Raw genomic sequence first — 17,440 nt, 5'->3', positions numbered from 1 at the left:
GGTGGAAAGCTCAGTCATCCGAGAGGAGCTCGGAGTAGAGCCGCTGCTCCTTCGCGTCGAAAGGAGCCAGTTGAGGTGGTTCGGGCATCTGGTAAGGATGCCTCCTGGGCGCCTCCCTAGGGAGGTGTTCCAGGCACGTCCAGCTGGGAGGAGGCCTCGGGGAAGACCCAGGACTAGGTGGAGAGATTATATCTCCACCTGGCCTGGGAACGCCTCGGGATCCCCCAGTCGGAGCTGGTTGATGTGGCTCGGGAAAGGGAAGTTTGGGGTCCCCTACTGGAGCTGCTGCCCCCGCGACCCGATACCGGATAAGCGGATGAAGATGGATGGATGGATGTGTGTTTGTGTTATGTCGTAAATGTAAAAATGAACTGCTACCTGCTCTGTCAGCTCATCACTATTCACAAGCTCGCCCAGTTGCACTGGGTAGTGGATGCTGATAGCCAGTTTCTCATTGGCTAGCTGTTAGCCAATCAGAGTCAATCAGCGCTTATCTCATTAAATATTAATGATAACTGGCGCAAATCGAGCTGAATCTTCCTGCAGGCTTTCTATACCTCACTAGAATGGCTTGAAACAAGGTAACCAAGGCATTTTTTCCACAAAAGATGTTACAGAGTCCATGGTAGAACTTCAGACATTACCACAAAGTAATAAAACAGTGTGGCAGGGCACCTTTAAGTTTTCAAAAAGCATTAGACATATGAGCCACTATGTTCTGTTTCATGTATCCAGATTCCATGTTGATGATGACATGACATGACATCAGACTGTGTGTAGCCAGAGCAGCAGCAGAACAGCTGTGTCTGTGTCTGCCCTGTGGGGACAGAGATTTTTGTGGATTTGTTGGCATCTGTTGCTAAAGAGTGAACATTATGAACTTTATTTTTTTTTTTTACTAAACTGAGCTTGAGGTTTTCAAAGAAAGTGGTGGGTACAAAATGACTCATGATGAAATCTGATAGGTACACATCCCCACCAAATGTGCCTGTGCTTTGAGAGAGATGAGATGCATTTTGAATATGTTCAAATGGCTGTAAACTGGCATGCTCAGATTCATTATTCAGAGGAACAGAGGAAGATAGACGTTATCTAAAATGTGAGACTTTTTACAGTCAGAAGGCTTCATTTCCCCACACTAACAGCCAAGTCAAATGTCTCCTAAATTACCTTTGACTGCCTCTCAGTGGTACAGCCTGCCAATAAACTCCTGCAAACTATTAATTCAGCTTTTTATGGGCTTTACAATTCACTAAAGAGGCACAGTGCCAAGGCTTGGGGTGTGTCCGAGCATTATTGGGGACAAGCTTCTTTACAAATCCAAGTGATGTTTGGGCCAAGTTTTGGTGGGCTGCTGAGTCAGCAGTCTCTGTCTAGCAGACATGGCAGCAAAACGTTTTTTAGTCTTGGTTTAATAACAAATTCTTATTTAAGGCCTATTGATCACATTAGACCTTCTGGAACTGCCAGCACAACACTAACAAATTTAACTGAGGATACTCGTTATATTTTTGTTATATTTCCATACTAATATATAAATTTGGACATGTGCACTGTCATACAATACAATCATCCAACATCATGAATTCATGTTCTATTCAGCACATTGTTATGCTTGTATTGTTTTTGTTGTTCCACTCACACTTTTAGTTTTCATCAAATTGGACAGACAAACATACCGACAGAAAGACACACACAGACGGAGGGACAAAAAAATAAATCTTCTCCCTATGCAAAGTCCAGTCCAGCACCCAGACAACAATTCAGAAGGATCTCCAGGATAGTTTTGTGTGACATGGTATCGGGGGAGACTTGTACATCCCTTGTGCAGAAGTATAATTTTACTTTCATGGAAAAAGCTTGCTTTTGGTGCGCAGATTATTGAATTATACATCCCCAATGGGTGTTCTAAAAACAATTAAAGATTTATAGCCATGGGTGATAAATTATAAATCTATGGTGGGGATGACTAGGAATGGTAGATCAATGGAATAGATGCTGAGGAACACCCTCTGAATAATAAATATAAGTGGTGGAGAGGCCTGACATAGCAGGGGGACAGAGGGAAGTGTTAGCTGTGTTTCCAGAGGAAACTGAATTCATTTTGTTTGTCTCATTCACTTGTTTCTCTGTTTCTGGTTTCATGTCTGAATTGTTGCTGTAGCAGGGACTTGTTTGTCTCTACGGGCTGCTCCGTCAGCCTTAAAGAAATACTGTTACACTGCCTGTCTTTCGTCTTTCATACCCATGTCTCAGTTCTTAATGTATGCAGCACGTGAAGAAAAGACAACGTAGTGCTGGTCTTACCCAAGATCATTAAATTTGCATCAGGGTTCATGTTGCACAATCACGTTGGCAGTATTGCCTTCATTAATGAGTATTTTTCAAAGATATTCTATAAAAAGAAGACATAAAAAACTGTTATTTCTGAGAATTTCAGCATACCAATTTTTGAAGAAACATTGCTGACTAAACCTTTGTTGTTGTTTATTGCATGTCTTTTAAATTCTGAAAACTTCAGCAATTCAGCAAGTTAGTGATGCAATGACTCTGAAATACATGCTCTGTGTCTTTGAAGGAAACAAAGCTGGCTCTCTTTTTTTTTTTTTTTATAAGTGCTGATTATGTTACAAGTTGTTCAACTTTTATAAGGTCCACATGGGGCTCAAAATAAGCCTCATTTTGAAAGAAAATTCAAACGAACGCCTTATATTCATAACAAAAAGCCACTAAATTGAAGAAACACTGGCCTCTAGTCATGCGATTAGTAGTGACTAGTGAAGTGTTACATTTGTCTTTACGACAAGACCGATTTGTGAATACAAGCTGCAAAAAGCAACAAGTTTTTCTGTTTTTAACATGAAATTGTGGGAGGTACAACTGTAGTGAAATGTTATCAGCTCCTACAACCTGTGCATGATGCAGAATGTGGCCGTCAGGTCGGCACACAGAAAAAGAGTCACCTGGTTGAAAGGCTCAGCAAAAGGACACACAGCTCCCGCCTGCACACTGGCTATCGGGATGCCCAGCAGAGATGATCACAGACATGTGCCCCCTCTCTGTAGAGATGGTCTTGGTTGTCTAAGTAGTTCCCGATACTGTTGAGGGACTCATTTCTACATCACTGTCAAATAAGGCACAACTAACGTGTAAAATAGATAATTCTACAATAACTTTGCAGAGTTGATGGAGAGGTCACTACAGAGTGATACACCCTAAATGTGCCCAACGGCTACTCACACACTAACCAGTAATTGCTGCAAAAGCTAACAAGCCAGTTGTGTGTGTATATGTGATGCAATCAGACACGTGATTGTGGGATGAGCCAAGGTCATTATGAAAGAACAATGCAGTGGTAACCATACCGGGAGGGAGTGCGCTGTCATCGACTGGTCAGCTTTCTAATTAGTGGTGGTGCCAAAGGTCCAGCAACAGTTTATAACAAGTCATTTCAATGTGTTTGCCTGTGATAAAAGACAAGTACACAAGTGTACACACACACACACACACACACACACACACACACACACACACACACCACACACACACACACACACACACACACACACACACACACACACACACACACACACACACACACACACACACACACACACACACACACACACACACACACACACACACCACACACACACACACACACACACACACACACACACACACACACACACACACACACACACACACACACACCACACACACACACCACACACACACACGTCGTTGGGCAAAAATTTCACAATAATCTTTCAGCATCATTGGTCCGAGTGAAAACTAGATTTAATCACCTCCTCTTGCCTCTGTTTCCAGGATTTAGATAATCTAGCCGTGACGGGAGACTTTGGTCAATCACAGGTCATCTCAGAGAGAGAGAGCGTTCCTATTGGCTGTTCTGTGTAAGCATTGCCGGTGCCACTGCAGCTTTAATTCAGTTTGGTGTTTTGTTTTTCTCATCAGGTTGCATACAATGACTATGTCCTTTTAGCTATCCAGAAACACTAAGAAACGTGTTTTTAAAGCCATAATACATATTCATTCGTGACACATGATGGCCTCTCATGATTTAATCAGAAAAAGTGTGAGGTTGTAAACCCTGCACAGCTGGCTCTGAGCTAGGGAATGCTTAAAGATGTTTTTGTGAGCTAATTTTTAGGCAAGTCAGGTTTTTTAAAACTGGCCCTCGGCACCTTTCACGTTCTGTCTTCTCCGAAAAACGGCTTAGTCGATAATCGTTTAGGATTCAACCCTACTTTAAAACCACAGCATGTACGTTCCATCACTCACACACAAACTGTCGCTCCGGTGCTGCAGCACACACGCCACATCTGCACACCCCTGTAGCATGCAGCTATCCTTTCATCCATCTCTACATTTTACCTCAGCACCTAAGAATGTTTGGCGGTCAGCTCTGTTTTTAGCTGAGTGTGAATAATTCTGGTGAATAAATAGGAAAGCAGAGAAGAGTGATGTGGAGCAGGCTTCCTCCGGAGGCAACTAACAGCCCTGTCAGAAATTCTGCAGACACAAGCAAACTGAGCCAACACTCGCTGCAAGCCCGGAGGGGAAATAAATTTGACCTTTTTGATGTGCATGACCCTTAATCCATGGATCAGGCTGCATTGTGTGTAAGGCAAGGGAACAGGTGTGTCGCTCCAAGCTACATTTGTAAAAAAAATGATGCAAACAAAATGCATGAATGTGTGACATCAATTTCTCCTGTAATAAGTATGTTTCCCTCTAATTATCCAAATGGATTAAATGTACTGTTTGAGTGAGGATGATATTGAAGTACTTGGCGAAAGCAGCATATTTCCATCTATTTTTTCACTACTCACTCTATATTAACGCATTTGCATACATCTTTCTCACCTTTTACATACTTCCTCTTAACTGTTGATGGAAGCATTCACCGCAGACAAAGACAGACAGACAGACAGGCATTCACCACTGAGCCACTGTGCTGCAGTGGCTCATTGGTTAGCACTCAATTGGTTAGCATAGTGCCAACTTGCCTCACAGCAAGAATTCAATCACTGATCTGGGCCTATTCTGTGTGGAGTTCACATGTTCTACTCAGATTGCTCTGGTTTCCTCCCACCATAAACACTGGCACAATCACAGAAATGTTGAGTAAAGATGCAGTAGGTAAGCCTTGTAAAACTTACTTTCTGTTAGGGTTTGGGTATCTCCTTATTTGGTATTTTGGTTCTGTCTTGTCTCCTCTTACTTGTGTCCCAGATTCCTCAGCAGTCTTGTGTTGTAGTTTCTGTCTTGTGTTTCCCTTGAGTGTCTGTGTGTTCTGTTTCCTGTTTTATTTTGATAGTCTGGTTTTCTGTGCTGTCTAGTCTTTGGTTTTTCTTCCTGCGTTTTCCCGCTTCTGTGATTACCTTATGTTTCCCAGCCCTTTTGTCACCTGCCTGTCATTATCTCATTACCCAGTGTATTTAGTGTCTGTGTTCCCTTGTCTCTTGTCAGATGCTTTAGTGTGTTGGTGTCTCTGTTCACCATGTTTCTGTTCCAGTCATTTGGCTTTGCATTTTGTCTCTTCCTCGAGGTTTCTGTTTCCCTGTGAGATTTTTTTTCTTCCTTTTTTGGACTTTTAAATTTTTGTGTTTTGGACTGATTCTTTGCATTTCTGTGCTCCTTTTTGAATGCCTTTTCTGTGTGGAATAAATCCTCAACTAAACTCTCCTGCCTGCTTGCCTCTTCTCTGCATTTTGGTCCTCACTACCTTGAAGCTTAACACTTTCTGTCATATTTGTTGAAACTTTTCAAGTAGAACTACATGAAGCAGGTAATTACAAAAAAAATAAAATAAAAAAAAAACAGGCTCCTTTGGCACCACCTACAGCCTCTAGTGAGATTTGCATAAATCCACTGCTCCCTGTTCAATATCCTCCAATCAGGGCTGGGTGGGTGTCTAACTGCGTGCCAATCACTGCTCAGGCAAATGCATTCATTCTCCCTCATGGGGGGAGGGGCTTAGGAGACTGTTTGGACTTCAGCAGAAAGAGGGGGAGGGACTGAAAAGTTGTCAATGTTAATCCAAATTCTTTCTTTGGCACCTTTTAATGTGCATTGTCCTAATCAAATAAATCCAGTGACTTCTTCTTACAGTAACTGTGTTTTTTTGATCCGTTTTAAAGCAACACTCACTACGGGTGAATAGGGTAAAACTTCCAACTAATATCACCGTGAAACTTCCCCACTTAATTATCTACATTAGGATGTAATTATTTAAGTATTGTTTGTATTTCAAGGTCTCTAATATGTTGTTTAAATATGCAAATGAGACATTATCTTGTGAAATATGTGAGAATATGCATATATTTCCAGAGCAGAAATCTGAACATTGTAAATGTAGTTTGCTTGTTTTCTTTTCACTAGTCTGAAAGATGATATAATATGGAAGAAAAACAGATCTTCACATCGATGACAATGTTTTTGCCTGGTGTGTCTTGCCTTAAACTCTGTAAGGATAACTTGATGTTCAGTCTCTCTTTGCATGACCTCTGCCCACCTCTCTGTGGCTCACTCCCATAAAGGACAGGTGTGTGTGGGCTTACCCAGATGGCAGTGTTGCTGATGCAGAGGGGAGGCAGCCAACTAGCTGATTGCATGCGTGCCATCCACCGGCAATGTGAAACATTTTCTAACACTATCTAAAAAAAATAAAAAAATAATCAATCAGTGTTTCCATGAATGTGTGGGTAAACAAATCTTTACTAGTGAGGATGAGAAACTAACATCTGAGCTGTAACGCACAGAGTATAATCATATCAGGGACAATAATTGCCATGGGATTTATTGTGCATTTAAACATTTCAAGAATGAAAAAAGTAAGATTGTTCTGTACTTTCCACACGGCTGTGAAGCCATGGGGGGTAATTTGCTTAGCATAAAGACTGCAGCAGAGGGAACCAGCTGCACCCAGCCACAACACCACACATGTTTACATTCCTCTCTGTGAACAGATTGAACAAATAAGATACAACATATGCATTAGTGCATACAGAATATGAAGCTAGAGCAGGTGGTCATCATAGCTTAGCATGAAGACTGGAAACAGGGAGGGTCACCAACAAGCTCCTTTAAAGCTCACATAGTAACACATTGTATTTCATTTGTTTAATCCGTACAAAACCAAAAGTGGGAAAGTGTGCCATTGTCATTAAAATGAGTTACGTGCTGGACTTTTTGTACAGGCACAGAGACTTTCTGGAGTCTCCGGTTGTATAACCAGTAGAGATCTCCTTTGCTTAGTCATCTAAATCAGCAATAATTAAAGGAATCCACAAGTGCTGATATTGCTGGATGTCTAATGCCCTTGTTAAACACTGACAGACACAATATTGGTTCCAGATCAATGGCTGCCAAATTGCGATACAGTATATTCGTGTTTGGTTCTCCAGTCACAGTAACACCAGCAAACAAGAGCAACACTAGTAAAACCATTACAGCATATTTTTTTCCCAAAACCACACACGCGCAATTATGAACAATTGTGTAGAACATACAGCGCAAACAGCATATGCAGCTGTAAATGATTTATCTCACCTTCTGTTGTCGACCACTGTTCTCCAGGTTAAAGGCGCGTTGAGTCAGGTGGCTGTTTTCCAGGAAACGCAAAGGTGTTTACAGGTAGATCCAAGAGGGAGGAAGATCTGGGGCTTAATGAGAGGGATCAGCTGCTGTTGGAGCATTTCTTTGAAACCAAAGATCTCACGAGGGAATAGCTCTTTTGAGTTTGTTAGCATCCCCCCCTTTCATGAATTGGTAAACAAAGATATTGTAGTAAAAATGGTTCATACTGATGATGAAGGGCATAGGAGCAACATGCTGCATGTGTTTTATGGTCTCATTTATGTTATTATTTCTTGATTGTTCACTTATATTGTAGGTGGTGGGCGTGTTCATCGCGGCTTGAGCAGAAGTGATGACATCAAGATTTATTGGCTTCACCTGTTCACCTGGGCCTTATTTTTTATTTTTATTTATCCTTTATTTAACCAGGTAATACCCATTGAGATTAAAAATCTCTTTTGCAAGGGAGACCTGGCCAAGATAGGCATCAAAATTACATCACATCATTACATACATACAAAGACACACATAAAAACCAAATATGCACTTACAATAAAATCTCAATTAAAACATTGACATGTGAGGCTTTGACAAGCCTGGGAGCGAACACTTTCTGTTGACTGCCGCACTCACACACTTGTTTTGACTCACAAAGTTACTTTACATTTGGTAACTGCAAAACCAGTTGTGTTTTACTTGTGTAAGAATAAATCATAGCAATACAATCTTGAGCGTGTCACAGTGTGTTTATGCACCTCTCAGTGTTTAATCCCTCATGGCAGCACTTTGTTGGACGGGTGACAGCCGCAACAAAGTCTTTTGTTTTTATCAACGGCAGGATATGCTACATCTGACAGAGGTCATCTCTGTCTTGATATAACACTATCAAGATGCTGTTACTCCTTCATAAATCAGCAAGCAATCCTAGGACACTGAGTTTGGTTTCATATTATTTCCGGTGTATGCGTGTTTAACTTTCGGCAATTTGCTGGGTTTAAATGAAGGAATAGCTGATGAATGTTGCATTAAGAGAAACTGAGCGAAAGGAACAAGGAGGACAGAAGGGAAAGACAGTAAGAGAGAGAAAAGTGTGAGTGTGGGCGTCATCAACAGAAACATCAGATGTATAAAATGTAAACAAAAAAAATTGGGTTTTTATTGATCTTTAGATTTAAAATAGATTAGATGTATGGGTTATTGTTTATTTTTATTTTTCATGGATTACCTAAAATGCATTTCATCACATAACATATGATAGAATGTATAAAAATGTCACCTGACTCCATCACTGCACCCTCACCTAGATAGCATCACAAGCATGCTCAGGCAACAGCGCCCAGTAACGGCAGGTAAAGGGAAAATCCGGGAAAACAGGCAAAGGTCGAAATCCAAGGGAATCAGAAACTTAGGAAAACAGGAACACAGGGAAAAAATGCTCAAAAACTGCATACCGGATCGGAGAAGCGCACAGGAAATTTATTAACACAGTAACAAATTAACTCTGGCCAGATATGCAGAGAGAACAATGGTCTAGTGATGGATCTGCATGATTTGTGGTGGGAACTGGAAGCCTGGACCAGGTGCACCGATAATTACACACCGTTGCAGAAGGAGGAATCTGAAGAAGGATAAAGAGAGAGGGTAATCTCAGGTCGGGAATTCCGACCCCCGGAAAGACTGTTGGTGGTAGAGCAAGACAGGATTGTATTGAAGGAAGTCTGATTCCTCACCGTGCGTACACACCGCCACCGACTTGAGCTGCAAAAAAGCTCTGGCTGGCCCGCCAAGGACACTTGTCAAAAAGTACGGGGAAGCTTTTTGACACTTTGGCCTCTCTGACGTGGCGGTGTTCTCTGTTCGGCGGGGAGAAACACACGCAGCCACGGCCAATACTATTGTTAGGGAGTAGTAGTTAGTCACATAGTTTTCAGATTTATCTATCATATAATATAACTAAAGGGAGACTTGGCATACAGCCCGATCCGGTTGGGGGGAGTTCTGGCCCGGCCGGGCTGGAGCTCTCTTTACCTTGTCTCTCTTGGTTTTGTTGTAATAATAGTTTTAGACAGCTTGGGACTTATTTTGATACACTAGTTAGGGCATAGAATCGAATATTGTTAGGGAGTAGTAGTTAGTCACATAGTTTTCAGATTTATCTATCATATAATCAAGAATATAATAGAACTAAAGGGAGACTTGGCATACAGCCCGATCCGGTTGGGGAGAGTTCTGGCCCGACCGGGCTGGAGCTCTCTTTACCTCGTCTGTCTTGGTTTTGTTGTAATAGTTTTAGACAGCTGGGGACTTATTTTGATACACTGAGCTCCTCTCTCCTCTATCTTTCCATCTTTTCATTTATGTGCATCCATGTCCCAGAATTGCTTGTTACTAACCTAGCTCTGGGGAGTCATTCCCCGGGGTCCTTGGGTGTTTCCCAATGTCAAGGAAGGATCCTCAAAAGCCAGAATTTGGAGGATGCCACGTCATCAACGTCATCAACGCCCGCCGAAGGACCGTTCCAATGTCAAGAATCCTCCGAATTCCTCCAAGGACTCAGTCCTTCATTCATAAAAATTTCCCATAGACAGAGAAGGATGCATATATGTGTATCCTTCGCGGTCCCAAATCACCCACAATCCTATGCGCGGGCCTTTGCCGGCTCGTTAAAAATAATAATAGCGGACCTCAGCGGGAGTTCGAGCGGCATGGCTGACGGTGAAGTTATAATTTAATCTTTAGTGTGTGCCGTACATTTGTTATCACCGTTAATGTTTTACATTAATGTAAAGCTTAACGCTTTAATGCTTGTACAAATTCCTATAATAATTAGGTAGATACACCCGAGCTAACGTTAGCTAACTGAACCTATTATATAATATTCTGCTGTTAGCTAGCTAGGTTGCTGTCTTTGTAAAGTTTAATGCACGGTGGCATATTCATCTCTCTTTATATGCCGTTACCGTATATGCGTAACGTTAGCAGAGATTTAGAAAGTTTGTGTGTTTATCACTGGTTGTATCTGTAGACGGGAGGTAACACTGCACCATGTTAACTTCACTAACAACGTTTAACGAAGGCTAACATGTATGAGCACTCCCGTGTAATAACGGTATGTTATAGCATTCATAACGTAAACATCTTTATGTTGTGTTAACTGTCTTTTAACAGGGACTAACGGAGGCGGTCACCAAGGACGGCAAAGCCACGACCAGCAGGGAGACAGAGGCCAAAGAAAGATGTTGAATACATTATTTGCTATATTAAAGATTGTCTTTCTAACAATAAATGCTTTAAATTAACTGGTTTGTCCGTGTCATTAAGTTCTTGGGTGTGTTTATGTAATAAACTATTATTGTTACTGTTATTTCCGTTAAATTTTGACGTGGAATTGTTCTGATGCTGTTGTAACAACTCGTAAGGTGTACATGTTCAAACATTACTATATACTGTACACACAAGTATATTATTCAACATGAAGGGCGATCAGACAGCTGCCGATGATGTTGTTGCTTGCAGACTGCAGACAAGGAGAAGGTTTTAGGTTAGTCAACCTGTCCTGTTACAGTTGCATCACAAGTATATTATACAGGTGAAGTCCACTGTGTAGTTTTCTTCATCATGAACGTAACAACCCTTGACCATTACACACACCTACCTTTACTGTGTTGGCGGATTTTTATCAATGGTATGACTTTTCATGTTTGACACGTGTCAACAGTATTATTTAATCTTTCTCACTTACAGTTTACTGCATGTCATACCTGCCTGTGGTAGCTCATTAGCTGGTTAACCTTGTAGTTGCTGATCATATTTTTCATTTCTTGACCTGTAAAATAAGCTAATCTTACATGTATGCAGTAAACTGCAAGCTAATTTTAACAGCTACTTTCTTTTTTTAAACATGTATACAGATAGCATCTGAATATAATTGTTGACTTATAGTAAATAATTGAAGTTTCCTCTGTCCAGGTCACAATTTGATGGGAAAATAGACCTTGAAAACTTAATATATATACACAAGCCCAAGAACTTAATGACACGGACAAACCAGTTAATTTAAGCATTTATTGTTAGAAAGACAATCTTTAATATAGCAAATAATGTATTCAACATCTCTCTTTGGCCTCTGTCTCCCTGCTGGTCGTGGCTTTGCCGTCCTTGGTGACCGCCTCCGTTAGTCCCTGTTAAAAGACAGTTAACACAACATAAAGATGTTTAACTACGTTATGAATGCTATAACATACCGTTATTACACGGGAGTGCTCATACATGTCAGCCTTCGTTGAACGGGGCTAGTGAAGTTAACATGGTGCAGTGATAATTCCCGTCTACAGATACAACCAGTGATAAACACCAACTTTCTAAATCTCTGCTATTGCTAACGTTACGCATATACGGTAACGGCATATAAAGAGATGAACTTGCCACATTAAACTTTACAAAGACGGCAACCTAGCTAGCTAACAGCCGAATGTTAACTGACAGGTTCAGTTAGTTCGTCAGCTCGGGGTGTATCTACCTAATTATTATAGCAATTTGTACAAGCTTTAAAGCGTTAAGCTTGACATTAATGTAAAACATTAACGGTGATAACAAATGTACGGCACACACTAAAGATACTTACATTTAAATTATAACTTCACCGTCAGCGATGCCGCTCGAACTCCCGCTTATATCAGCTGTTTTTTTTTAAACGAGCCGTCAAAGGCTCGCGCATAGGATTGTGGGTGATTTGGGACCGCGAAGGATACACATATGCATCCTTCTCCGTCAATGGGAAATTTTCTGAATGAAGGACTCCGTCCTCGGAGGAATTTGGAGGATGCTCGAAATTGGAACGGTCCTTCAACGGACGTTGATGACGTAGCGTCCTCCTCATGGCTTTGGAGGATTCTTCCGTGACATTAAGAAATGGCTGCTGATTCATTTTCTACATCCCAACAGCATAATTTAACAGCACAGTTAACACTTCCACAATCATTTCATCCAGTGTTTTGAAATGCAGCAAAAAAATTAAGTGACGCCAGCCCGCAATGACGTGCACTTGATAGCCTGTTCCATTGTACATGTTCTCCAAATGCTAAGGAGGACTCTGACCTGCTCCTGAAGGATCCTTCCTTGGAAGGACGAGTCCTACCAAGGAAGGATCCTTGACATTGAGAAACACCCCTTATGTTCTTTTTTCCCCAGCATGTTCCCTTGGATCAGAGAGGCTCCGAAATCAGGGTAGCAGCTATCGCCATGGTCCCGCTACACGTTCTGTGATGCCATGTTCAACTGCTACACTGCGGTGCCCTGCTACGTCCTGCTACGTCCTGCTACGTCCTGCTACGTCCTGCTGTGCCTTGTAATGCTGCACAGCGTCCTGCTATGCCATGAACTACTACAAAGAACTGCTACAAACTACTAATTTTTTCTATTTTTGTTATTGCCACTCTTCATTCTAACCCCAACCGGCCCGTCAGACACCGCCTACCAAGAGCCTGGGTCTGACCGAGGTTTCTGCCTAAAAGGAAGTTTTTCCTCGCCACTGTCGCACTGTTGCTTGCTCTGGAGGAAACTACTAGAACTGTTGGGTCCTTGTAAATTCTGGAGTGTGGTCTATCTGTAAAGTGTCTTGAGATAACTCTTGTTATGAATTGATACTATAAATAAAATTGAATTGAATTGAATACACGGACACTAGAAATCTTTATAAATTACATATATAATGACAGAAGTTGTATTGTTAATTGTTTGCAGCTGAGCTTGCCGCTGAGCCGTGGCGGCGTGCAGGCAGAGCGAGCAGCCGCCAGACTGACCTAGTGATCCGTGCAGGACTTCACTGTGATCGGACCGGTTAGAGACAATGTGGCCGGCAGGTGTTGGAATAAAATGTATTTATATCATGTGTGCATGAACATAATTATATTCACGTAGTGCATTATATTAATCATGTGTGTTAAATTCATTATATTTTGAGCTAAAGAACAAAAGCATTACACATAGTCTGCTTGGTTTCAGTGTGATAGTTCATCATAGTTTACTTTGACCTTATAATAAGTTGTTTTGGTACAATGTGTCCAACCATAGCTCTGCCAAGTGAGTCTAATTCTGAAAAGCAGGGCCAAGGGTGGTCAGGGACACGTCCTGTGTTTGGGTGAAGGTCCTCTCCAGTAGAAGTCTGAGACCTGTTATCTATTTTGCAGGCCAAGCTCTGCTTGGCACTAACCTTCTGATGACAAAACACAGCGCACACAGTGTCACGTGGTAGCAAATGAACTGCCCCTGTGCACAAAAGATCATGCAGAAAGGGAAAAGAGTTAGACAAACTTAGGGAGAGCTATGGATGCATAATTCTCTTTAACCTTGTCTCTGGAATATTCCATGGTAATAAACGTTCTTTCATCCAACCTACGGACTTGACCCCTTCTTCCTGAAAGAATCTAGAAGGGCAGGATTCCAGCCCAACACAGGTAACGTTAACTGGTCCCTATGTACAAACAACGTTATATCATAAACGATAGGTAACCCAGCAACGGCGATTATGAGCTTGTCCTCAGAATTAATGTTTTGGTAGGAACGAAAGTTTACATCATCAGTTTCTCCACGGGATCAGCCAGCGCGAAGGACGTCTATATTCCGATTGGTTGCTGGCGTTAGCCGCTGCTTGCCGCTAAACCGCGTCATAGCTTATTACCATAAAGTTGAAAATGTCAACTTTCAGATTGACGCTCAAAACGGCCAAAACGCGACGCCGACAGATTTGCCGCTCCTTGCAGCTGAGAGAAGCCGGCTTCCATTGAAAATGAACGACTTCCAGTAACTTTAGACGCTCAAGTCGCTGGCGGTGTGAATGTCCGGTTATGCATAAGCTGTAACTACTTGCAATATTGTCTCTAAATTTGACTTCAACTAGAAGACTCTTATATTTTATTTCTGGCATACCATTAAACAAACAAAAAGGTTAAAGGTACAGTCTGAGACAACCTGAATTGATCCTATATCGACCCTGGCCACTGGGGCCAGCAGACACCAGATAAAGAGCTGATTCCAAGTTGGAGCACATAGTCCTGCTCATTATGAAGCTGAAAAATGTGCTCGCCTTCAGTAAAAAGGCAGATCAAGAGACTCACTTTCTCTCCGCCCACCCCCTTTCTCTTTTTGATATCTTATCACTTGCTTTCCATCTGTCTCGCCTCATTTTAGTCACCCAAAAGGTTTCTGTTTTCTAGAACTTTCTGGTTTTTACATTAAATACCCCACACTCTTTGGATTTCTCCTCTCCGCTCTGTTAAACTAAATTTCGTATGAGAAAGAAATCTAGCAAAATTACATTTTCTTTCCCTTGTCATTTGACATACACATGTTATGTTATAACATAATAAATTGGTTCCAGTGTCCCTACAGTGAGGCAGTCTTGGCAGTACAGAGTTTATTCACCTTTCCATTTCAGTCTTTTAAATTAGGGAGAGAAGACACTCCACTACTTGACATCTCATTCAGCTAATTAAATTCTACATTTGCAGTCTGAGCCAGGGTCACTTAATCTAGATGGTGGGATACGGCTTCTGTAGGGCTTTTCTATACTGATATTCTCCGTCTGTGTGGTTTAATTGGATCCACGTCTTTTGAGAAACCTAGTGGTGTGCATCCACCTGGATACGAGCAGTACTCATCAAATCTAATGACAAAGAAGGAATTGATGACGACATTTGTTATAACAAAGGAGGAAATGCTGTATAGTGGTAACACAAGACATTCAGCAATGGGACAGAGTGCAAAAAGACCATAATCTTACATGGACTGGCAATCTATGGTGACCTGAGCACTATAGGCCAAAATCGAGCGCTCCTTTTTACTTACACACACGCGCACACGCACACACCACACACACACACACACACACACACACACACACACACACACACACACACACACACACACACACACACACACACACCTTTATTACACCTTTATTAGATAATTGTTGAACACTGAAAGTCAAGTAGTGGCACTTAACTGTGCTTTCATCAGTGGACAATATGAACATAAGATGAAAGTAAAGCTGGCTATGAATTTGTAATAACCCTCCTCTATTCCTTCTTTCCAGCTGTTTTCTTCTTTTTATGGCTCACCAGTATTGGCCAAATCCCCAAGAACATTTCCAATATACTGTATGTATATATATGTATATATATATATATACATACAAATATACGGTATATATATACGTTTTCCCGATATTGCTGATTGTTTTTATTAATACATACAGCATTACTCATCTGTATTATGCGTACAGTCTCTGACTCATATCAGTTTTTCTGTGGCCCCAGGAATCCTCAAAGATGGATTTCTTTTATAATATTGAAATGTGAGACGACAGAACTGAGTCACTCAGTCACTCTTAAAAACTGTTCCCAAAGCTGGATCGTTTAGTGTGGAATCAGAGAAGCATGGAGTTAAGAGATGAGAATTGAAGAATACCACCAATCTGTCTGTCTTCCCCTTTTTCCAACTGCAACGGCAAAAGTATTTGCCGGGATTTAAAAAATTTTTTTTTTAACATTACAATGCTAGGAGGGAATCAGATGACACACATGATAGTCGGTACATCTGCAGTGTCTAAGTCTCCATCATCTCCTCACTCCATCAAAACACCTTGCAGTCTTCCGCGCCAGCCCTCGGCACCTCCATCCTTAATTACCAGCAAGAGACATGCATTTGCAAGTTAAGTTTAAGTTTGCAGCTATGGGTTACAGTCTCAAAAGGCTTCCCAACGCCCACATTATGGGAACAATGAATGCACACGATGACCTCTTCAACCTATAGACTCCCACTAAAACCTGAGTCTCTATGTGAGTAGGTGTGTGCAAGAGCATTTGTTTGTGTGTATGTGTCAGAGAGAGAGAGAGAGAGAGAGAGAGAGAGAGAAAGAGAGAGAGAAGCTTTCACAAACTTCTGATGGTTAGTTTACATGTTTTAACTTTTATATAATTAGATATTGACTTTATGAATGATTCAATTCATTTCTATTTATAGTATCAAGTCATAACAAGCTATCTCAAGACACTTTACAGGTAGAGTAGGTCTAGACCACACTCTATAATTTACAAAGAAACCTGGGACAGTGTTTCCGGTGCCGGCTGGGGGTGTGATGAACAGCGGCAATAACAGTCTTTATAAACATAATGGAACTTTGACTAGCAATAGTAGTTGGAGAAGTTTATGGTGTAGCAGGGCACTGCAGGGCATAGCAGGACGTAGCAGGGCACTGCAGGGCATAGCAGGATGTAACAAGGCATAGCAGGCACTGCAGAGTAACAGGGTGTAGTAGGGCACAGCAAGGGTGCAGCAGGGCACAGCAGGGCACGGAGCAGGGCGATGGCAACGTCTGCAACCATGATTTAGGTGCCACCCTAATCCAAGAAAAACTGCTGGGTGAAAAAACATAACATGATGATAATATATTGTGTATATGTAATGGCTTGGTCATACTGTTTAGCAGAGCAGTCATGTACATTTTTTCAAGGGTTGATGATGGGTAAGACAAAGACAAAGAAAAAACTTGAAAGAAAAGATCGTAAAACAAAATTGTAAAAAAGAAAAATGAAAAAAGAAACACTGTCAGAAACAAAGAAAAGATAAAGAATGAAATACTGTGCTGGCACCACAGGGAAGGGAGCATTATTCTGGCCATGGAGTGAAACTGTAACAGCCATGGCGTGTGTTCAGCAGGGAAGTGCCTGAAGTATCTTTGGCAGCAGCGATGTACTGATATGTGATGAGCCTGCAGACAACATCTATTGGGAAGGCTGAAAAAAATGAAAAGAGAGTCAGTGCAAATATGAGGGAA

General features: G+C 41.5%; 1 protein-coding gene and 1 long non-coding RNA gene across 4 annotated transcripts in view; one reads left to right on the top strand and one right to left on the bottom strand.

The window, feature by feature from the left end:
• The window catches only part of LOC116693755 (mixed lineage kinase domain-like protein), a 525,120-nt gene that overhangs the window by 39,239 nt on the left and 468,441 nt on the right, over positions 1 to 17,440 (bottom strand). The window lies entirely within an intron of this gene.
• LOC116693828 (uncharacterized) lies at positions 5,845 to 17,281 on the top strand. Its single transcript, XR_004333010.1, has 3 exons — positions 5,845 to 6,060; positions 12,091 to 12,095; positions 17,270 to 17,281. It is a non-coding gene; the product is annotated as an uncharacterized LOC116693828 (long non-coding RNA).

Source organism: Etheostoma spectabile, chromosome 8 (genome assembly GCF_008692095.1).
Source record: "Etheostoma spectabile isolate EspeVRDwgs_2016 chromosome 8, UIUC_Espe_1.0, whole genome shotgun sequence".
Lineage (NCBI taxonomy): Eukaryota > Metazoa > Chordata > Actinopteri > Perciformes > Percidae > Etheostoma > Etheostoma spectabile.
This window is presented reverse-complemented; position numbering and strand designations above follow the sequence as displayed.